General features: G+C 37.7%; 1 protein-coding gene and 1 long non-coding RNA gene across 2 annotated transcripts in view; both read left to right on the top strand.

The window, feature by feature from the left end:
* LOC115427402 (zeta-sarcoglycan) overlaps positions 1-24,951 on the top strand; it is a 737,662-nt gene that overhangs the window by 330,757 nt on the left and 381,954 nt on the right. The window lies entirely within an intron of this gene.
* Positions 6,726-24,415, top strand: LOC115427409 (uncharacterized). Its single transcript, XR_003936489.1, has 4 exons — positions 6,726-6,804; positions 8,011-8,016; positions 13,108-13,114; positions 24,405-24,415. It is a non-coding gene; the product is annotated as an uncharacterized LOC115427409 (long non-coding RNA).

Below are 24,951 nucleotides of genomic sequence, written 5' to 3'. Positions count from 1 at the left end.
ATTTTTTTCGTTATTATTATTATTTTTTTTTCCATTTACTTATATTGGGCGAAATTTCAAATATCTGTAGCAGCAAAACTATTAGTTGAATTCATACCAAATTGGGTTTATAGATTGCCAGTGACTCAGAATAGATCTCATTCCATTTTGGGAAAAGTAGGTCAAAGTTCAATTTTTTTCGTTATTATTATTTTTTTTTTTTTCCATTTACTTATATTGGGCGAAATTTCAAATATCTGTAGCAGCAAAACTATTAGTTGAATTCATACCAAATTGGGTTTATAGATTGCCAGTGACTCAGAATAGATCTCATTCCATTTTGGGAAAAGTAGGTCAAAGTTCAATTTTTTTCGTTATTATTATCTTTTTTTTTTTTTTTTCCCATTTACTTACATTGGGCGAAATTTCAAATATCTGTAGCAGCAAAACTATTGGTTGGATTCATACCAAATTTGGTTTATAGATTACCAGTGACTCAGAATATATCTCATTACATTTTGGGAAAAATAGGTCAAAGTTTACATTTTTTATAAATTTTTTAAATCTTTTTTTTCCCCATTTACTTATAATGGACGAAAGTTCACATGTCTGTAGCAGCAAAACTATTGATTCAATTCATGCCAAATTGACTTCATAGATTGAAAGTGACCCAGAATACATCCCATTACATTTTGGAAACAGTAGGTCAAAGTTCAAATTTTATATGAATTTTTAAAATCTTTCCATTTACTTATAATGGGAGACATATGTGCAAGGGGCGGGGTTTGTTGTGCCTGGCACCACTTGTTTACTTATTTTTTTTTTTAAATATCCCTGACATTGATCTTGACATGTGAAAGTGGATGGGAGTATAGAACATGAGGGCTCACAAGGTTTGATGAGTATGTGTGATGGTTTTGACATGACCAGATCTCCACAGTATTGTCCGTGACCATCATAAAAACACCAAATGAGGGAATGTAGTTTACAAGAATGGCGTTCACTCTTCCAGATTTCAGAGATCTGTTGAATCAATGTCAAAGTGCAATGTTGATGAACACAAACTTTTAAGCTCATTACAAAGTCATTACGGGTGTTTGCGGAGAATCGACATGATCTCAAATCGTCCACTTCAACATCGTAGCAGCTCATTCCTTGAGACTGAAAAATACATTGCTCCTTTCTCATAACCATGCATTAGTCTAAGAAGATTTTTTTGCTGGAATACAAAAGTAAATTGCTACAGAAGTACTGTAAATCAAAGCAGAACAAATTAACATTATGCTTGTACTAGGAGTTCACCGACCCTACATCCTGTGGTTGGAGACCGGATGGTAGTTGCTTGTGTTTGAACCATGACCCCGACCATTATCTGAGCACCAACTTTTAATTGACTACTGTTTTTTTTTTTTTATTATTATTATTATTATTTGAAGAAATGTGGTATCTAGAAATAACACTATAATGAATTTGAATATAAACTTACTTTTCTATACCTAACAGAGAGATAAGACTGCACCATTAATTATAGATTATTACCTGACTAGACTATGAAAGTCTAGAGCAGGACTGCAAAGGTGCACACACATAGACACACACATCACCATACTATGTGAGGATCCCTTGGAGCCCCAACCACCGCCAGAGCTTGTTAGGTATAGGTAATTAATCATGTAAATTACCTCCTCCTCTCAAGCCCCAGGGACAGATGGAGGGTCCTATGTTTGCATTTAAGTATGTGTTGAGCATCACATTCCTAGTGATTAGCATATCTGGGTATATTAAAATACAGTGTGCAATAGATTAGTGAAGCATAGGTTAGGTTTAACTCTGCTATGATGCTTTAACCTCCAGAAGCGAAAAACAGGACTCCTTTCAGATTCACGATATGATGGACAGCTGCAGAAGATGATTTCAGCTGAACACACAAACTGAACTCAAATTCCCAGTCTGGGAGATAGAAATACTTTATTAGGGAAATCATTCATCTATATATTTTTTTTATATAAACATCCCCCTTGCCCTCTGTCTTTTTCACCATATATTGCCTTTTTAAGTAAAAATATCATTACTGTCTTCTTTCCCTTTGGCATCGACGTCTATTGCTGGGTTTCCATTACCCAAAATGTAAATTGCGCAATAGAAAACTGGTAATGGAAACCCACAAATATTACAAAAACTGTCAAAGATCGCAAAAAAGTTTTTACACTCTCATGAGACGTTTTTTTTTAGATGTTTTGATAGAGAAGTATTGCGCAAAAGTGTTGTGGAAACACATTTTTGTCTGTGGTTCAATAACATAACAGTTCATTAAATGTTACCCAGGTTATTCGGAAATTCTGGATCCACAACTCATTGGGGAATTCTGTATAATTCCCTCCCAGAATTCCATGCATCTATGTGTGGCCACTGCTATAAATAAGGACTTTGCCTTGGGATGATCAGCCGCACCTGAATCACGCATCAGAAGCCAAACACTTTAATGGAAACCCCTAGAAGTAGCAATTATTGTAGAAATTGTAGAAATATCGCTTTTATTTTGCGGAAAACTGTAATGGAAAGGCAGCTACTGTTTCTCAGTGGGAAAAATAGAATGAAGAAAGATCCTAAGGTGGCCGGGTCACTTTGCTCCCATTTCATGCTTTTGATACCTCTGTGCTGTTATCCCACCATGAAAACATGGTGCTTTGAGGACTTCATGTAAATATTGGTTTTGTAAAATACACATATACAGGGTGGGGAAGCAAAATTTACAATGAACATTTAGTTGTTTTTTCTCAGCAGGCACTTTGTCAATTGTTTTGAAACCAAACATATATTGATGTCATAATCATACCTAACACTATTATCCATACCTTTTCAGAAACTTTTGCCCTTATGAGTAATCAGGAAAGCAAACGTCAAAGAGTGTGTGATTTGCTGAATGCACTCGTCACACCAAAGGAGATTTCAAAAATAGTTGGAGTGTCCATAAAGACTGTTTATAATGTAAAGAAGAGAATGACTATGAGCAAAACTATTAAGAGAAAGTCTGGAAGATACTATTAAAGAAGAATGGGAGAAGTTGTCACCCGAATATTTGAGGAACACTTGTGCAAGTTTCAGGAAGCGTGTGAAGGCAGTTATTGAGAAAGAAGGAGGACACATACAGGGTGGGGAAGCAAAATTTACAATATTTTGAGGCAGGGATTGAAAGACAGTGTATGACCAATTAGTTTATTGAAAGTCATGAGAATTTATTTGTCCCAAGAAAATTGACATAATAGAAAATGTTTTTATTCTATGTGTCCTCCTTCTTTCTCAATAACTGCCTTCACACGCTTCCTGAAACTTGTGCAAGTGTTCCTCAAATATTCGGGTGACAACTTCTCCCATTCGTCTTTAATAGTATCTTCCAGACTTTCTCGTAATAGTTTTGCTCATAGTCATTCTCTTCTTTCCATTATAAACAGTCTTTATGGACACTCCAACTATTTTTGAAATCTCCTTTGGTGTGACGAGTGCATTCAGCAAATCACACACTCTTTGACGTTTGCTTTCCTGATTACTCATATGGGCAAAAGTTTCTGAAAAGGTATGGATAATAGTGTTAGGTATGATTATGACATCAATATATGTTCGGTTTCAAAACAATTGACGTAGTGCCTGCTGAGAAAAAACAACTAAATGTTCATTGTAAATTTTGCTTCCCCACCCTGTAGAATAAAAACATTTTCTATTATGTAAATTTTCTTGTGGCAAATAAATTCTCATGACTTTCAATAAACTAATTGGTCATACAATGTCTTTCAATCCCTGCCTCAAAATATTGTAAATTTTGCTTCCCCACCCTGTATATATATATATACAGGCAACAGTGGTGCCAGTAGTGATCAGGGTACAAGGGGCAGTAACTCTGAAGCTGAGTAGATGGCTCCAGCTGATACCAGGAACAACATCTGGAACTGTGGGATAATAAGAACATTTAAGAACTGGAAACTTTAACTTATCACACACACTGACCTGATCCTCTAACATCTTCAGATTTAATGGTTGAATTCATTACATATTAATTCAGTATCACTTAACCTCCTAAGACCCAGGAAATGTTAGCAAAGTACAAGCTTTTTTTTTTGTTTTTTATTAAATAAGTGCCCATATTGGAAACATCATGATGCAACAGTTTTTACAATTTTTATGGAATGTCCTTTGTGATTGGCAGTTTTCTTTTTTTTTTTTTTTCTTGTATAAAGTTGTGAAACTCTTGTCCACAAATATGGACAGAAAACCCACAGCTGGGTCTTAGGAGGTTAAAGCTTACAAAGTTGAAAACCTGGAGAATGTGAAGATATGTGTGTGAGTTAACATCAGATTTATGCAGCGGTTAACTGAACCAGCTAAGCTACATGTAAAAATTTGTAAAAATCTTTTATGACGGTCTTAGATGGATTTTGCTCCAAAGTCTGTTTGTAAAGAAAGAGGCTGATTTTTCACTGAATTTATAAACATTCCCTCATTTACATCCATGCAAAAAGCACAGGTATATTAGTAATGCTATTTGCTGGCAGTGCTGTTCACAAAGAAGTCCACCCTTTGTGAATTACACATAATATTTGGACTAATTTGTACTGTATTTGCAGCCCGAAAGCCATGCGAACCTTCGCACATCTGGCCTTAATTGCATCTCTTATGTGTCATATGTGAGGTGAAGTGCAATTCTGTAGAGTAGTAACGATAAGATTTAGAAGAATGTGCTACTGCGGATCACAAACTAAAAATACAAAAATAATGAGGTAACACCTTAGATCAAGATTATCATCAATAATGACTTTAACTCACACTGAGGAGATGCACATCAGTGTTAAATTAGCTATAATAAAAACCTAGCATAAGTACCAACACATATTATCATATATCAGAGCATTTAAAAGACTGACAGACACTTCCCTGAGGTATATTCAGATATATTCTTACCGACTGTTTGATGTGAAATAATTTTTTAACACACCACTTTGTATGTAAGTGCCAGACCTATATGTAAAAAGCTACCAAAGTGCTGGCAATGTGTAAGAATGACAACACTACACTTTCCTTTTGATACCTTTTGGAGTTTTTAACATGTGTAACCATTAAAGAGAGCAATATTTTTAAAGCTGTGTTCTTGTTTTGTGCAAATATACCACAAGGTCACACATGCACTGTTGAAAAAATAAGAACTTTGCAAATGTTTTATAAAGAAGGAAATTTATTCAATGCTCTTGTTAATCCTCAAGGATACACACAATGTGTTTTGATGAGTAAGCCTGAATAGGTTTTTGCCTTCAAGAGCCAAACTGAGCACTGACTTCTAGACATTTTTTTCTTTTGTTGCATATAATAATGTCATGGCCTAAACTTAAATGAAAATGGGCAATTTTTATTCATCTACTCAGTTTTTTTATGGGACATAAAGCTAAAGGAGTATTTTTTCTCACCAATAATTGAAAGCTATTTGGAGACCTGTAAGATCCCTTAAGGGTAAGTATGGAGAAAACTCTGTATACAGTGGGTTTTAGTGAACAGTTACCTCTGGAATACATGGAACAATAACACTGGTCAACAACAAATTTATTGTTTAAGTTTTTTGAGCTGATTTAGGATAATTTTGGTGTGCTGAATCCAAAAATCACATTAATTTTGCTCAGTCAGGTCAACTTTCTGAACTATGCTACATATTGGCTTTTTAACATTTTTGCTTACATTTATGGGCATTTTCACATCATATGATACAAAAATTCTTTCATATTTCTTGCAATAAACGAGTTCTGAAGATTTTACTTTTGCCAATTTATGATTAATGTTTTTTTTTTAATATTACAGGTGAATGAAATGGCTTCGACTAGAAGATCTTGCAAAAATAAGCCTGACGTATTCTGCTACATCTGCGGTGAATACATAATAAATAATAAATACATCTTGTTAGAAAATAATTTTTATTTCTCTTAAAACCTATTTTGGGTGAGAACTATATAAAAAAATCAACTGATAAAGTCACAAAAATGTCATCAATTTTGTGAGAAGATCAAATTTGTCAAAATCAAATTAGAAAAAACCTGACCTGATTGAGAAAAACAGATGTCATTTTTGGATTTAGCGGTGCAAAATGGTCCTAATTCAGTTGAAAAAAACTAGACAACTTGCAAAAAAAAATTTTTTGTAACCCAGTGTCGCTTCATTATGGTACTATTGAACAAATAGTACAGTTTTGACAATTAGTATTATAGTAAATGTAGTTTTCATATGACGATTAACACGTTTAATGTGGTAGAAACATCAGTTTTTCACTCATTTGTAATGTAATCATTCACACAGTGTACAAAAACTATGGTGTAAGTATCAAAAAGCATTCTGCTGTAGATATTCTGCACATACAGTTCTGTGTAAAAGTCCTAGGCCATCATCAGGTTTGTTGGTTCTAATGATCACACGAATGCATTTCTCAGTCTCTGTTGTAAGATACAATCTGGATATATCTGAAGTATGTACAGCATCAGAGAAAATCAGCTTCTATCAAGCAAAGACATGGTACTTCATGTGACCTCTCTTGGCACTTAACATACCTTTAACCCTTTTGTTCAGATAATATGAGATTTACTGTTTTCATTTTCTGATGTTTTATAGCAGGTTTCATTCACCACATGTCAGATGTTTCTAACCATTTGTGCTGCTCCTTGTCATGAGGTCAGAGGTCACAGTAATTAGTCACTTTAACCTTTAGAGCCCAATTTTTTGTTTGTTTTTTAAGGCTGTGCACATATTTCCTGTATTTCCTTGTTGTATGTGAAGGAAAGAGAATGAGAAGTAAATGTGCTTGTTCTCAAAAATAAAGTTCAAGGCGGCCTAAGTCTTTTACACAGTGCTATATGTGTGTGTCTATATGTAAACAGATGGGATATAACACCATATACCACAGAACAATATTAAAATGTACATGTATTGTTTCATAATAGGGTCTATCATTTATACTGTATGGCCCAAACACTCATTACAGATGGAGGAAGATGACAAAGCAAAGTTTCAAATGGAAGATGATGAAATATGGTGCAGTATACAGCCTGGCCGAAAAAAAAGTCCCACATACAATATTCCACTGGACTGCCTTTAGGTTTAATTAAAGAATGCACTGACTGTGGAATTGATTATACTATGTAATGCTTATTCAGTATCACAATAAATGTCACAACATTCATTTGGACTCTGTGGTTTTCAAAATCAAGAACAAGAACTCAAACTATTAATTATGAAAGAGCTGCAGCATCTGAAACCGACCACAATGAACATTTGACAGATAAACAGTACCACAGTGCTTGAGTTTCAGCTTCACCATATACTTTTTATTAGTAAGTTTCTTTTTTTATTTTATTTTATTTCTTTTTTTATCAATTACTAGAAACTTCAGGCAACCCCATTTGAATTCCAAGTGGGGTCCTGACCCCAAGGTTGAAAAACACTGTTTTAACTTGTCATGCATATAGTAACTAAGCAGCGATTTTACCTTCATCTTGTTTTATATGTAAACCCCACAATGCTTCTCATGTAGTATGAATAACGCTTTAACTTTTAGTGAAAATCTGCTGAGCTTCACACACATTTTCATTAGTCTCATAGCAACAGCAGGAGCTACTACCAGCAATCTCTCTGAGCATCTGTTTAGTGCTGCTGGCTGAAAAGAGGTACCTGGTGGGTACACAGGTTATCTCCCACATTCATTCCAAAACATGAGGAAATATGGATAATTTGGTTTTAATGTGGTGTTTAATCAGGAAAGGATGAGCAAGGGAAGGAAGATAGTGAGAGACGGAGGACTAAGGCAAAAAAAAAAAAAAAAAAAAATGGAGGATGTAGTTGAGCAAACAGGAAGAGCAGAACTAAGGAAGGGAGGAAGGAAGATATAAAGGACGTGTCTCGAGGCTTGCATCAGCATCCATGAGGGCGCTTTCTCCTCACTCTCTTTACAGCGCCAGATGGCCTTGGTCTTTAATCATGGTGTGTGTATGTGTGCGAGTGAAATAGAAGTGTGTGGATGTGTGTGTAACCTGAGTAAAACAGTCTAATTAAGTGCATGTGGTTGCCTGGTTTTATGTTTTCTTTTCAATGAAGACATGACAGAATCAGAATCTCCGTTCGCTAGTAAAGGCACCGATGGACCTGTTAACAAAGGAGCCTTGATGGCAATTAAAAAAAAAAGGGGTTGAGGTAGGGGTAGGGGTAGGGGTGTATTTAAAGGTATATATAGCTGCTTGTGCCTGTTTTTGACCATTAACCTGTTATAGTAGCAGTTTGGCAGGCGGCTGTGCTGGTTACAGAGCAGTTGTATAGACAGTGTTAACAGCTGTATTATATTGGTGAGACTGTCATATCCATTAAGGAGTTTAATGTCAATTTGATTGCGTCTAGACTGTTATGGCCACGATGACAGTGAATGTGTGTGTGGTTGTTTATTATTGTCACGGCTGGAATACTAGCAATACACATTAAGGACCTGGAAGAATAAGCTAATCAAAATTGGTCTATGTCAGATGAGTGTCGCATAGCAATATAATGCAAGTCAGTGTTGCACAAATGGGTCATAGATGTTCAACAAAAGCAACGAGGCGCATATTAAGTGACACTGTTGCCTTTAAACCGTAAGCTAAATAACAAGCTATGCACACAGATGATGAACAGTAGAGGAAATCCTAACATACACTCAAAGGCAATGAAAATGCAACACCAGTTTAAAATTTATTTTCTCATTTTAACAGTTCAAATACGTTTGGTGGGTTGACTTTGATGAATTAAATGTGTTAATGAGCCGATTTGTACAAAAATAAACAGATGCATTAACCCTTAGGGGTGTGAGCCTATTTTGGCCGTTTTTGAGTACTTTTGGTTTTGCCTTTATATACTATATAAAGAAATGTTTACTCTACCCATGTTTGGTATGTTTTTTTGTCAGCACAACTTCATCTATCTCATCTGCCTGTTATTTTTTTCACTTTAACCTACTATATCAACATAAAAGCCCAAAAAAGACACAAAAAATATAAAATCCGATTTGAAAAATGTCTACAATTTATTGCATAAATAACACAAAGATGCTTAATGAACCTTTTCAAGGACTTTAAAAGTAAATATTGGTTTCAAATATTAGGTATATAAAATCTAAATTGTAATTAATTAAAACTATACTCAAATATTTGACATAAAAGCATATCCTTACATAGTGGTTTTCTCCGGTTTTCTCATCCCCCTGGTCCTCCTGGTTTCCACATCCAGTTCAGGTGGGGGTCATTCTCACCCTTACCTGTAATACTAATGCAGTCTGTGGATTAGAATCCGCAGATTTGGCCAGTTTTTTTCTGTTTTGTAAAAGAACTAAAAAAAAGTCAAATATATGGTCAGAAATATAACGCCCCCCCACCTCATTTTCATACTTTTACTCACGTTAAACCATCATATCTCTGGATGTATTTGCTCTATCAACATCAAATAAAAAGTGGGAGAGTGTTTCTAGTCTGCACTTTCAAATACAGTTGTTCCCAGTGGTCTACGTGACTGACTTCCAACGCTACGATGTATTGAATATGTCATGTGATTCAGTCACGGGGCTGTGACCGAGGACCCCTAAGGGTTAAACATAACGAGCACAAGGTGAAAATGAAGAATAGCAACAAGAATGAACAGAACACACATGTAAAAATGAACTCAGAAGAACAGTCAGTATCGGGTGTGACCCCCATGAACATCCACACAGGCAGTACAACATCTCCTCAAGGACATGACTAAGCGTCTTAGGTTGTCTTAGGACGATATGACGATCCTGATAAGGCGTTGTCACTCTTTTGCGTCCTGGACGTGGTCGGTCATTTGCAGAACCTGTTTCATGGTGCCGCTGTATCAGTCTGGTGATGCTGGACGTACTACACCCAAAACGGTGAGCCACTTGCCGGGCACTTACTCCTGCCTCAAAGCCCAAAGTGACTCGATAGCTTTTTGTACACTATTAGACCGTCGTATGATTCTGTTTAAGTGGAAGGATCCTCTGCCACCCACTTTTGTGCAATGGGTGCATGATTTACTTTTCTTTTTAAAGCTGGAAAAGATTAAGTTTTCTGTTTGTGGAAAAATTAATTTGTTTTATCAACAATGGAATCCTTTTTTCTCTACTGTCAACAAGAGTGTCCTGCTGTCACTTATGTCCTTTTGACGGAGAAATGTGTTGTTGGTTTGCATTGTATTGAGTCAGCCCTTAGTATTGTGAAGAGGAGTTGATAACGTTATTTATCTTGTTGCTTTTTTTTTTTGGGGGGGGGGTTAGTAGGTTTGTTGTATGGTTTGTTTGTATATGTTGTGTCTGTGTAGTCCCCTGTGTATGGGTACATGTTTGTGTAAATGTATAATTTGAAATAATAAAAAAAGATTAAAAAAAAAAAAAATTTACTCAGAAGAACAGTCAGTATCGGGTGTGACCCCCATGAACATCCACACAGGCAGTACAACATCTCCTCAAGGACCTGACTAAGCGTCTTAGGTTGTCTTAGGACGATATGACGATCCTGATAAGGCGTTGTCACTCTTTTGCGTCCTGGATGTGGTCGGTCATTTACAGAACCTGTTTCATGGTGCTGCTGTATCAGTCTGGTGATGCTGGACGTACTACACCCAAAACGGTGAGCCATTTTCCGGGCACTTACTCCTGCCTCTAGCATACCCAGGGCCCTGTTCCGTTATTCAGTCAGCAGATATGGCATTATGACACTAAAAAATGTTGTTTTGTGTGGCTTTTATCATGCCTTTATATAGGAAAGACAACCACTCCATTTCAAACACTGTACTTGCACAACTCCTAATCCCATGTGTTCTACTCAGTAGGGATTAATGAGAGTACAACTCACACTGTTCAGTTACATGATGATCATTCATGTGTAATGAGGTACACATTATGACCCCAGTGGTCACTTAAGAACTCAAATTGGACTACTCACACCCTGAACAAAAATAAACCAAAATTTAGCGTGTTGCGTTTTCATTGCCTTTGAGTGTACTTATCATGTTAAATTGTCTGGAAGCAGAATAAAGTGTTCGAAGTTGTACCCAGGCACAGTAAATTAGTTTATGATAACTGCTCCTGAAGTCAAATCAGTAATGTGTGAATACTAGCCAGCACAATAACTAACAGCAGTTACTTTCTCTGTCTAATGAAGTGAAACTGTTACAGAATGTCAACACATTCATATGCTGGTAAGTAATTAATTATCATACTACAGGGCTCGTGACTGCGACTGAATTACGGTCGCATGCGCCTGAGAATTTCGGTAGTGCGACTGTTTTTGAGATTACGATCGCACGGTGCGCCAATAAAAAAATGAGCGAAAATGAATACGTGCGCCTAGAATAATGGCTGCAGAAGTAAGTCGTCAGCTGAAAATAAACAAGCTCCACGCCCCGCTGACTGAAGCAGAAAATCTAGTCCCCGCCCCCTCGCGTGCGCATCTCTGCGGATGGTCCAACACTGCATGACTTCGATGCACTGCCAGCGGTCAGGAAGTACCTACACTCTGGCACCAGGTCAAGGAGACTTGACTTCAGGCGTGGTGTAGACCACAGTGACTAAGGGCCTTTAGGCCATGAAATAAAAAAGTTGGTTGTTGCAAATAATGGTGTGATTCGTCTTTCTTCTCCAAGAACCAACTAAAGTATATACCACACATTGACAATTGTTTTGCACCTGTGTCAATGTAAGCTTTTTCTTTCATACTCTATTCAAATACTTTATTCTAGGTTGTTAACATAGCTTAAATACATATAGGAATTAGGGCTGCACGATTAATCGATTTTAAATCGAAATCGGATTTTTTAATTAGGACGATTTTTAAAAAAGGGAAATCGTAAAATCGATTTCATCTCTCTCGTGCCTGCGGGCCGTGCGCTTGCGGGCTCCCGTAGGCTCCTCCTCCTATCAGTGACAGCGGTTAGAACTCCGTGCAATGGCCGGACTTTAAATGTGTTCATGAGCCCGCAGTACTTATAGCAATGTAAGCCGTGGCTTCACGCACGGATCCCGCAACTGAACTGCATGCGGATCACTCATCTTCCGTTGTCCCGGATCCGTACCGTACTGTCTTCTTCCGATCCGGGTCCGGGTCTCGGGGTCATCAGCCTCAGCAGAGGAGCCCACACAGCCCTGTGCCCACACACATCCACCAGCTCCAGGATAGAATCCCTCCAGCGTGTCCTGGGTCAGTCTATTCCACGCACGGATCCCTCAGTTTAAACAGAACCGCATGTGGATCACTTATATTAACCTGGTCCACGCACGCACGCACGCACGCACGACTGATGCCTGTCACTGACTTACATTGGTATCACTTCTGTGGGCCCAGATACCCAGGAAAAAAATAAATAAATAAATACAATTTAAAAAAACAACAACAACACACACACACACACACACACACACACACACACATATATATATATATATATATATATATATATATATATATATACATATATATATATAAAAAATTTAAATAATTAATTTAGTCCTCTTACTTGCTAAATTTTTCATTCACAAATGTAAGTTCTGTAACACAAAAACAAATATTATTTATTTTTTGAAAGATGTTGAACTTTATTTAAAGCTGTTCAATAAATCTGGAAACAAAAAGGCTATAAAAGCCATCAGTATTTGCTCTGATTTGGACATTGTATTATAGTGTATTCCCCCTGGCAAACTTATGTTATTTTCTTGTTGCATACATTGTTTGTATACTCTATTTCATTCAATAAAGATTTAATTAAGAAAAAATAAACTTCTGGGGGTTCATCACGTGATACCATCACAGATTTGAGGTCAGAGCAGTGCCTTGCATTGTGGGCTGCTCACGAAAACGACATTCTGACTTCTGTTGTCTTTTGTAGTTTTACCCAAAAATCAAAATCAAAATCGAAAATCGAGTTTTTAGAGGAAAAAAAATCAGGATTTTTTTTTTTTTTTGCCAAAATGGTGCAGCCCTAATAGGAATATTACTTGGTATGGCCAAGAGTTTTGCTTGTTCTCCAAATTTTTTATATAATAGTGATGCGCCTAGATTTTAGCCTGTGCTCCTAACTTTTTAGGGTTAGGAGCACAGTGCTCCTAGGTCAAAAAGTTAATTTTGAGCCCTGATACTAACTTGGAATATTTTAATGAGTATAAGAGAGAAAACTGACTTTTTTTTCTTAATTGTGTTGGAAACAAACTCATAGAGAAGACTGTTTTGAGATTTCTTGTTTTCATGTCCAAAAGCCTAGGGTATTACATTATTTATAACATTTTATAAGACGGCAAAGGACAGAGTGAATCTTTACACGAGAAGCTGAATTAACATATTTTTATTCTTTTATTTTTATTTTAATATTCATCTGAAATAAATAATGCTGCTGCCGATAATGATTTTTACTTGGAGTGTTCTTGTGTCAACCTCCACCTAAAAAGTCAGAAAGAGGTTGAGACAGAAACGATCAGTGATGAATGTCCAGGTGTGGATGTGAGACAGGAGTAGTTCAGGGACATCGGTATAACAGAGAATCACAAGACACTTATGCAGAACCACACAAAGCTCTGAAAAAAGTTAAGTTGGTAGTTTGAGGGGTGTTTTTTGTTTTGTTTTTTTTTACTGGATTTACCACTTGAAAAGGGGCTCACTAAAAATAATATCCCTTTACCTGTACACTATATTTAGAATATTTTTGCTGCTTTTTCTTACCGTCAGTCTTTTCCCATGGGGAGTTAAAGCCCTGAAGTGCTCTGAAAACCTGTCTACATTTCCTGATAAAATGTGTACATCTGCAGCCTATGTTATTGTGTAACTGTGGTATTTTACAACGCTTTTTCACTGTTATTTCCACGAGTCTGGTGGTTCAGAAAACAGATAACAGCTTCAGTTTGAGTTGTTGGAAAATGAATGAGGTTTTGCAGAATCTCAATGAAGTGACCGCCATGTAGAGAAGAAGAAGCCTTTATTAGAATCTTATTGGGGTAATTCAGTTTTTTTTACTCCGTTCTAGACCCAAATACACACAGAACCAGTATATATGCACTTAATGTTTGCAGAAAGCCACATGGTTCAGCGTCCTGAGCAATGGGGCGGTTTGGTGCCTTGCTCAAAGGCAAGTCAGCATTGTGAACTGTCACCTCAACTAGTCCACATGCACTAACTTGTCCAGGATGGGAATAGAGCTAGAGTCCCTGCCAACTGAGCCACTACCCCCCCAATTGATTTTTTAACAGGGTTTTCTGCTAAATGCACATTGTTAAATATTTGTCGATTTTCATGTGTATTTTAACCAGAATGGATGCGTTTCATCACAAATAAGTCACATCCATTCCATTTACAGCTCAAAACACATGTTTTGATGTTTAGTTCCACTTGAATGAATTGTAGCAACTAATGTGTGTAACACGCAAGATGTTTACATTCAATTTACGTATTTGACAAATTTAATCCACAAAGCGACAAAATGATACCAAGGTTACATTTATACAAACAAAAGACATGTTTAATTCCTACACTCATTTGTCGGGCAGGCACATGCACACACACTGCTCTTCCATGCAGAGCGCCTACAGCTGGTTAACTGGCATTTCTCGTATGTTACGTGACATTTTATATGAAACTAACTTAGATATTGCACACACATATACTACAGATGTCGACTGTGTAATGAAGCAACCCCCTCCTTTCTACATACACACACACACACCTGCCAGACGAGTGGATGCCAGCATGTTTTAACCCTGGGGCTCTGCTGGCGAGTAGACAGAACAGAAGGAGAGGGAGAAAGGAGCGGGGGAGGGATGGAGAGCAGCAGAAGAAGAGAGAAGGACGCCTATATAGGTATAGTGAGACAAGGGACAACAGGGCAGAAAACACATGGCAAACCAAAAAGACTGAAGGTGTGACACTAAAAAAAAAAAAAAAAAAATTAAAAAATGTAGAAATTGTCTACTGGAGAAAGAAATAAGTCAGAGAGATGGAGGTAGAAAGGGAAATATGCAATGTGGAGCATGCAGCTGACCCTGAGCTGGGCTGCATTTGTAGTCAGAGATACAGAAAGGAAAAGGCAGCGGCAAGGAAAGACAGATGGAGAGAGAGTGAGGACTGATGGAACACACACACACACAATACACCCAATACACATACATACACTGAAAGTGGGAGATAGAGAACGGTTTGTGATGTATTGTATGGTGCTGACCCTGGGCTGGGCTGAGCTGGTCCAGTCTGGCACATTTTGACCACAGAAAGACAGATGTCTGGGGTGACTGCCAACTCCAAACATCTGATAGAAGAGTATGGGCATTTGTGTTTGTGTATTTTTGTGTGTATAGAGAGAGCTGTAGAGATTTGAAAGGTTTAGGTGTAAGGAGGTGAGGTGTACCTGAAGAACACCTTCTATACACAGTTAAGTGAAAGGTGTTCTTTTGTGTGGTTCAACAAATATGAATACAATAGATAACAGCCCTCAGACACTCACATTTAAACTCTGTATAAAATAGGAACTTTAAGAAGGATGAATGGAGTATTTTTCTGCTGGTCTCATGCTGCCAAGTCAAACAGTCTTATTTTTCTGCTCATCTCATCAAAATGAGCTGCCTGCCTTGGCATAAGTTGTAGCACTGTGATTTCTGTCCAATCAGTCTGCAAAGAGGAGTGAAACTGCAAAAGGAGTCTGGGTGGGATTATTATATGACAGTGGGGACATTTACTTGCACACTACTATTTCACTATTATTATGAATATAGCAATAGCCAATGCTGGAACTGACAGGTGTCATAGATACAGTACATAGTGTTTGGATATTCATAGTCAGGCCTTTTTCCAAATGAAATATTTTCTGATAAGACATGTAGGGTATGCTGATGTTATTCTGCTTTTATGAGGAAAACTAATGTCAGAAAACTAGCTCTGAAAAGTGTATCATTCTTGCATCAAAGTGTCAAAACTACAACCTCCAAGAAATATTACAGTCCAGACTGAGAGATTTTATTGTTGGGAATTTACATCAGCTCATCGCATGTTTCCTTAGACATTAGTAACATCTGAATTTATAATTTTTTTGCTGCTAACAGTTAGCTAACTCATGTGAACATATCTGGTGGGGCTTTGTGCACACTTTTTTTAGCAAAGCAAAGATGTAGTCCTTTGGCTAGTGTTAGCGTAGTATTTACCGCTCATGTTTAGCTGCAGTGTGCCCGTTATCGGTTAAAGCTAACAAGGTGGTCATCGCAGAGATGGATGAGGAGTGTAAAAAGTAAATGCAACTGCACATATTTACCATGTGTTTATGTAGCTTTGTGTTAAAATCTGATCTGTGCTTCAGCCATTCGGGACATTTGCTAATGGGTGGTAGTGACATTTGCTCTATAGTGACGTCAGAGCCAGTGTTTGTGACAAATACACAAAAAGACTCGAGGGACAGTGAAGGTAAATCAAATCTACAATCTATATTTGGACCACATCATTACCCAAGTCTTTAATATTCATATAGAAATGGTGTAGCTAAAAGTGTTCAGATATGGGACCTTTAACCCTTTCATGCATACAGGTCACTCCAGTGGACAGTTCTTCTCCAGCTGTTCTCTTGTATATTCATGGGTTTTGTTGTTTTAGTTCCATATCAGCCAACACAGTGGACACTTATGACCCATCCCATACCCTGACATTCAGACCATTACTATAACTACGCTGTTCTTTTATCGAAATCAACTGTTAATTGTTATTAGAATGTAATTAACAGAGTTTTTTTTTTTTCAACATTTTTTTTTCTTTTCTTTTTTTGCATATTATTTGAGTGAGTAATAACTACGTAGTATTATTATAGTATGTTCAAATGTGAGAAAACATCAGATTAGCAGCATTAACCTCCTGAGACCCAGGAAAATGAAAATTTTTTAGCTTTTTTTCCATTAAACAATTGTCTTGATTGGAAACCACATAATGCAACAGTTTTTTTTGGGTTTTTTTTTTTTTTTTTGAGACATTTTTTAAAAAAAGTGTTTTTATTTATTTTTTTTTTTTTATGGAATGTCCTTTGCAATGGACAGCATTTTTTAGGTGTCAAACTTTTGTCCCCTACAGAGGACAGAAATGCATTGCTGGGTTTCAGGAGGACAAAAATGTTTTTATTTCATAGTTTTCACACAGTATGTCAGTAAATGCATGTTTCTTTACTTCAAAAATTAAACGCATGGTGTTCAGCTGAGTGGACATTTTTGTAGTGCCATGAAAAATAGGTTCATTAAAAAAAAATCAATCACATTGTTTTTTTTTTTTTCATGCTAAAGAGGATAAAAACAGGAAAAAAAATTTTGATTAAGGTTCTCATAATTCATGCATGAAAGGGTTAATATACAATAAGTAAATGAGTCATTGAGAACAGGGGACGATGGACAGTGTGGTCTCACTAAAAGGAAGTAGTCGGTTGGAATAAGTCATTGGCTGACTATTTCAGCTGGCATTTTGTTGGTTAGTTGGCACCCCTTCGACTACCCCCCTTACCACATTACACAACAATGGCTGCGCTTGCAGCTACGCACGCAAAATGTCAAATTTCCTTTGGATCATGCAGTAAGGCAGCCCTGCAAGGGTTCTTTGCGGTGTTTTCTTTTGTGAGGATTTATCCATTTTAATGCCAGGGTTCGCCTCCCTCTGTATAAATGTCCCTCCTCCTCCACAAGTCACACAGGTTTTTTCTCTATTCCTGAATGAGAATGTTTTCAGCAAGAACTTTCTCCAAGGCTGGAACAGAACTAGTATGAAGCATGGAGAACAATCTGGCTATCAGAGATGAATTTGTGAAGAAAAGCTGCTCACAAAGAGCTCCACCGTCTGAAGGAACAAGACAAACAACAGAGGCAAAGTGCAAGATCTCAAGCTGTTCTTCCATTTTTTTTATTTTTTATTTTCCTGTTTCTTCTTTTGTGTCCAAGAATCTTTGTTAAAACACATGATTGGCAGAGGGTTACAAGGATGAACCCATCTGCCGCCCATCCCTTCTATCCGCCTCTTTTCACCCTCCATAACTCTTTCAGCTCAATCAGTTTTACTTCTATCCAGGCCGTAGCTCTATTCTGACCAGCTGAAGTCTCATCATCATTATCCCTTTTTCTCCCTCCCTCTAGCTCTCTATTTCATTTGCCCTCCATCTGTCCATCTTCTATTTTCTGTTCTTTCTCAATCTCCTCTTTTCTCTGCTATTTTTTGTTTTGTGCCAGGCCCTTGTGCAGGGTACCAGCTGCGACCCCTGCAGCCCTACCTCCTCTGCTCCATGCCAAACTCTGGGTATTTTTTCTAATGAGGGATGGAAAGAGAGGGCAGAGGAGTTGGCCGGAAACAAATACGCTTCCATTTGTGACATTGAGTACTTGAGGGGGATTGCAAAAATATTAATGAAATTATTAAACTTATATAATAAAGCCTATTTTGAGAACACCTCCGACTGCACACTGCTGCATTTCCCCCACCTGAAATGTTTCTTAATGTTTTCGGTCAATTATGTAACATGACTAATAAGGACACCTCAATGATGGGTGGACACATTGCTGATTTTGAAAACATACTGTACATTGAAAGACGTGGGGAAGCAGCCCTGAGGACAAGCTGTAAATCTGAAAACAAAAGGTAATTGTAGTATTGTAAATAAGATGGTAAAAATAACACAAAAATGAGATGAGGAACAATTCCCAGTGGAGTATCCTATCTCATTTAACTGCCTGTAACTACACAAAAACTAACTTTATAAACAGTACGAGAGAGAGAGTGAGAGATGGAGAGCAGATTGTAACTTTAGCAAATGATTGAAAAGGACATGAGATTAGTTTAAATAATCTCAACCCCCAACTGTCATATTTGAGATAGGTCCGGTTAAAATTGATATAATGGCTAAATGGAACCATGCTGTTAGGCGGATGTGAGAATGGGATAAATGCAACGATAGTGTAAGATAGATAGTGTATTTTTACCAATGCAAGGAAAGGAAGGAAAGACAGATGGGGAGGCGACCAACTGTTTGGACAAAAGAATAGGGGGCATCCAGCTGAAGCACATCCAGTTACCGCTAAAGAGACTGGTGTCAAAAGCATAATAACAAAAACAGCTAGCCTAACACTTCCACAGTCAGGGTTACGACAACAACTAGAGCCATTCTTGGGTAAGCCATCCTGAAATGTGTTGAGTTAAAAGCGTCCATTAAATTATGAATGCAGAATTGTGTGCATGCCAAGAAAAACATTTGCGGCAAGTTGGAGCCGATAGAGCATGCGTGTCTCTGATGACCTGGTCAGAGGTCACTGTTTTGATTATGGTCTTTCGGTTTTGTTTGCTCCCTCACACACAGACAAAAGTTTTGGGGTAGAGTTGTAAGAAAATTGCCGTTTTGATTTTTGTTTCCCATGGCTGTGAAACCAGTGTGAGACCAGACACTTCTGAAGCGTCTGTGTCGTTGGATGATGTTGTGCTGAAATGAGCTGGAACATTGGACTGGTGTGCGCTTGTGTGCATGAATGTGTGTGGGTTGTCATGCATGCTACATCTCTCGTCTTGATCCAGGCCTTGTTTCTTCCCCTCCCAGTCCTCATTTCATATTCTTTCAAAGCGCCCCTTGTTTTTTCCGCTCTGTTAGAAATATCTGAGTCGTCCAGTGTAGCCATCCCTCTGTAAGCAGTAGCCGTTTCCGAGTTTTTATTGTCAAAATGAAACCTAGACAATGGCGCCATGTTTAGCCTCATTAATTACAATGTTTATGTGGAGCAGGACACTGGGGCAGTGGGACTGGGCATTATCTTTGTTATTCACTGCCAAGAAACCTTTTTTGTGAGTAATTATATGAGGGTATTTCTGTTAAGTCAGGTGTCTCGGAGCAGAGCTGGTTTACAGCGATAGCAACACCACACTAGAAGTGTTTCTTTCATTATGTGGAGTGGAAGAATGCTAATCATTCAGTTTGATGAAACATCTCACACAGTTTGTCTGAGCAGCGTCTCCTCCATGAGCTCAAACTCATTATTGTGGATTATAAAATCCTGTTTTCATCACCAGAAAGACACAGAACAAGAACTTTGAACATCCAAAGACGATGCTCTGTTGACAGTGACTCAAACAATGTTTGCCAAATGTTTGGTATTGCATTGCATGCTCAGATGCACTTCACAATTAGTTCAGCTCTTCAGTGATCTCAGGGACTGACATGCAAAATGATTTTCATTACAGCCTTCTCACTCATATTAATTAAGCCAATAACCTGGATGATTATGATGTGTGGCTGCATGCTGCTGTGCTATACTCAAATCCTGTGCAATTTGAGTATATCTGTCCGTTTAGAAGTGTTGTCTCACTGAGCTGGTTGTGTTGCATTTGCCTAACGTGTCTAATAAAATAGTAATGACCACAAGAATTATAACCACAATGGGGTTATCTGTGTAAAGTGGATTTATACGTAGAAACCATCAATGAGTCAGTGTTACGTATCAACAGAGCTCATTACGGACACGTGTCTGTATTATGGTATCATCAAATTGTCTTCAAACTTAAAGCCATATTTTTGACAGTCAGTCAAAACAACACTGTGTTACGATCTTCATGGGCTGTCAGCTGATAGTTTACATTATAGTTTTGTATCCTTAGCCACAGTAAAACCACAAGTCACCTCTGTTTTCTGTATGGTCTGTGTTGTCATTAGCTGCACTAAAGATTGTTTGGAATCATCCAAACAAGGTCATAACTGTCACAGTTTAGTCTGAATTGTGGATCAACAAATGGTGAACTTATCAAAGCCCCCCCCCCCCATTCAGTTCATATGTCAACTATCCAATACACTGGCATCTTTGGCATACTTTCAAAGCTTTTACATTTCAACACTCTGGTTTCATATAGCCCCATTACTGCTGCATAATAATGTTAAATGCAAAACATTTTACTGACATAATAATAATAATAATAATAATAATAATAATAATAATAATAATAATAAGGGTATAATGATTCTATGATATGGTTCTGTCCTGCCTAAAATGATTAAAACCAAGCAAAATTGTGCTCTTCTTCATTGTGATGAGAACTTTTTTTTCTTTTTTTTTTTTTTTTTTACAAATAAAATACCATTGAATGATATTTTCCCTCTAGTCATGTTATACCACACAAAATATCTTACAGTAAAACTAATCTGCTATGGTATTTCCACAAAACATTGCAAGCACCTCTTCAAAAATAGTTGAAGTGAAATCTCCTCTTCTCCCTTTACTGAAAATACAGACTCTATTAATATGCAAATATGGCTCATTTTATGTTTAACTGCTTGAGACGAGACAGTTCATACTCTCACTGTGAATCACCGTATACGTGCAGTTATAACTTGGTATTTCCACATCACTTTTCGAAAGTTTCACATTAGCTTACTGTTGACTGGGATATACCCCTGATGATGCCTACATGCCTTGAACTCAAGTTCAAGTTTTGCATGAGGAACAGTATCAAAATCTATAGAGACATTATACTAGTATGTGGAAAAAAAGGTTTGAAGCTCCGTTGGATTTTTCCACTTCATATACAGTGCTCTGAAAATTAGATGTCCTGTATCAGCGATAAAAAAAATATCCTGCAACCCATTCAGTTAGACCAGTCACAGTTTGGACAGTTGAAATGTACTTTAGTATGGTCTTTGTCTTTGAAACTTGAAGCCAGGGCAAGGCTCTGTACATTGGATCTGAAAGCCCTAGCTGTCTCTGCTGTCACTCACTGTGTTGTATTGTAAATGTGATTTTAGAATCCAACTCTTGTCTTCACCCGCTCTTTATCTTCATATCGAAAGCTGGACACTTCTCCATACACAATGTCTCTATGTGTTGGGTTTTGTGTGCACGTTTGTGTGTTGGTAGCTCGCAAGACGAATATCCCGTCGAAGGACAGCAAATCACTCTTTTTTTCCCCCCTCGGTCTCTCTGTTGTTCTGTTTTTGTCTGGTGCATTCAATCAATTTGGCGAGTGTGTCTGTTTGTGTGGATAGTATATGCTTTAGAGCTCTTTTTGGGTTTACATTTGTCACGTCAAACTCTGATTGGTTCATATCTGCTTCATTGTATCTTTGGTAGACATACAGATGCATGCTGACATTCAGGGCCGACGAATCTAAATGCAGGTACACAAATGGACATGATTATGGGAATTTACTGAATCATGAATGTCAATCAGTGGATGCATTTGTTTCCATTAGAGTAAAATAAGGTGGGCATGCAAAAGCCCTGTCATAATGAAATTCACAAGAGATACAGATGGGGACACTGGGGAGGTTTTTGAGGGGCAAGGGCACTGAAATAATTAACTCATATTTAAATAGGTAAAGTCAACACAGAAAGGCTTCACTCTGGCTCAGGATCAAACCTAGAATATTCTAGCTATGAGGTGGAAGCGCTAACCTTGCCTTGAACACCTAACATTTCCAAAACGTAACCCTTATAGACCATTATTCTATTCATTTAACCATTCCTAGTGATTTATCACCATTTATTAGAATATTTTCTTTTGTATTTTTTAGTGAAAAATGTCCTGTATTTATGTTACTGAGCATGTAAATGTGTAACCAGTGGTGTCAGACTCTGCGTTGTGTTTTTAAGGATGAGACCCGCATGTACAACTGTGGAGGCAGTCTCCATTTATTATTTTTCGACTCCTAACAAAAGTGGCATAGACACAAAAACCTCCGGTCAGCGACCCCCATAAAACATGCCCCTACACAAACCAAATGATACAGAAATGTGTTTCAGCACATCATAAGCACCTCATACAGTTTGAGCTAGCCAGTTCATTTTAAAAATTAAATTAGCAGAGGCTAAACCAAAAATTTCTCCCGACTACACCACTGCTTACCTCCTCCATGGAAATCTGGAACAAAAGAAGAAGTAGAAAGAAGTAAAGGCGTGAAAACTGTAGTTATAGCAGGCAGTGTCACACTGTAAATTACTCGTTGGGGAACAGACTCAAATTAAAAGTTCCACATACTGACTGAGGCCATAATGTCAGGCATTAACCAAAACAAATGAAAATAAAATGAATAGATTTTGTGTAATTATATCAACAAACAATACACAATCATCTGCATAACCACATTGCTGCGAAATAATTGACCCTGATACACATGTTTGCAAAAGCTTAAAGTAAATTCAAAGGTTATTAAGGTTATAGGAGAAAAGTTAGACTACATTTTCAGCAAAACATATCATTAACTGGACATAGAAGTGAGCATCTACAGCCACTGTTATTTGTGAAACTATGTGGGATTTGTTGATGAATCAAGTTTGCAGAAGATGACTGTGTTTCCATGTTCACTACTGTATGGAGCTTCTGAAAATTCAAATGGTTCATATGTGATGCCACTGAAAACCGATAAACTGTATTTGACTTGAATTATTTGAATGTATTGATAGTAGGGTTGCACCGACACCGATGCGAGTATCGGCATCTGCTCCGATACTCAGTGTGTATACTTGTACTCGTAAAAGATATCCGATACAAATGCACCGATACCACTTACGGCCGTGTGACATTCCCAGTTCAGTGCAGCAGGTACGAGGAGGAGGAATAATGTGTGGGGAGTGTGAAGAGTGTGGAGATTTAACCAAATAAATGACGGTGATAAAAGTAACACTGACTGCAAGTAACGTTAAAGACAGACAGATACGGACGCAGCGTTCTGTCCGTCCTCTGCGCACATTCCATCTGTTTTCCAGGTGCTTGCAAATGCGTACACAGAATGAGAATACCAGCGGGAGTACGGAGTGGTGTGGACCGCCGCCAGCAGAAGTGAAAACGAAACTTCTCGCTCATTTGTCTTTTCTCTACGTGTTGAACCAGGTAGAGAAAACACTTTAATATTAGTATCACATTAGTGTTACTTCTGTCGTCTCCATGTTTATTATTACTGACTTTCTTCTTCTCAAAAACTTTACTCTTCTTCGTGGTATTTGTCCACATGGTTAATTAAGAGCGGCGCCCCCTGGTGGATTAATTGAGATACGCTCATTCCAACACATTAAATGTCAGTAGCAGCACTTTGTTCCAGTCAGACTAACGACAACGACAATAAAGCACATTTACAAAAGGAACTAAGAACTGGAATGGGATTATTAAGTACTCATATCGGTACTTGGTATCAGCAAGTACTCAATTATAAGTACTCGTACTCATACTTGGTCTGGAAAAACGTGGTATCCCTAATTGATAGGATTAGTGGTTCAGCAGTTATTAAAGATTTTTGATCAGTAAATGGTGGGTTTTAAACGCTGTGGCCACACCCACAGCCAGATAGTGTGATGGTCACCTGACTGGTCGCCTGTGAGTAGGAAGGGGAGTGAAACCAAGAGAGCGGGTAGGAAGAAAAACACGGAGAAAACCCTGCAGTAGGGTTGTCATAATTGTCAGTGTGAATGTGTGCTAAATATGGGTTATTATGAGGATGCAAGAGGCTGCTGCCTTCATCTGTACTGTAGACAGGGACAGGCAATTAAGCCAATTCTGCCGGTGGTACTCTGAGGTCTTTAAAATTGTAGAGTTTCTGCATCCTTAATCACACACAGACCAACCTGTTTCAATAATTAATCTCATGAACATTTTATAATGTAAGTAACAACACTAGTAGCAATGAGAAACGTTTTGTGCGGCTGCCTTATCTGGTTCATGACTTCACTATGATGTTTTAACTGGCTTTAATTTTTAAAAGAACACCGTTTTCAAGAGGAAATGATCTCACTTAGAGTCATTAAGTGTCTTGTAAACTGGTGGCACCACCGGGGTTTGAACTGAAATGACCTCCACAGAGGAAGCTCGCAACTTTATTAATCTGTGGCGGCTCGTCAATAGAGGGCGCTGTTGAAAACAATAAAGTGAAAGTTGGCTGATTTTACATGGGAGAAAATAAAGAAGGCAGCAAAAGACA

This window comes from Sphaeramia orbicularis, chromosome 1, assembly GCF_902148855.1.
Source record: "Sphaeramia orbicularis chromosome 1, fSphaOr1.1, whole genome shotgun sequence".
Taxonomy (NCBI): Eukaryota; Metazoa; Chordata; class Actinopteri; order Kurtiformes; family Apogonidae; genus Sphaeramia; species Sphaeramia orbicularis.
This window is presented reverse-complemented; position numbering and strand designations above follow the sequence as displayed.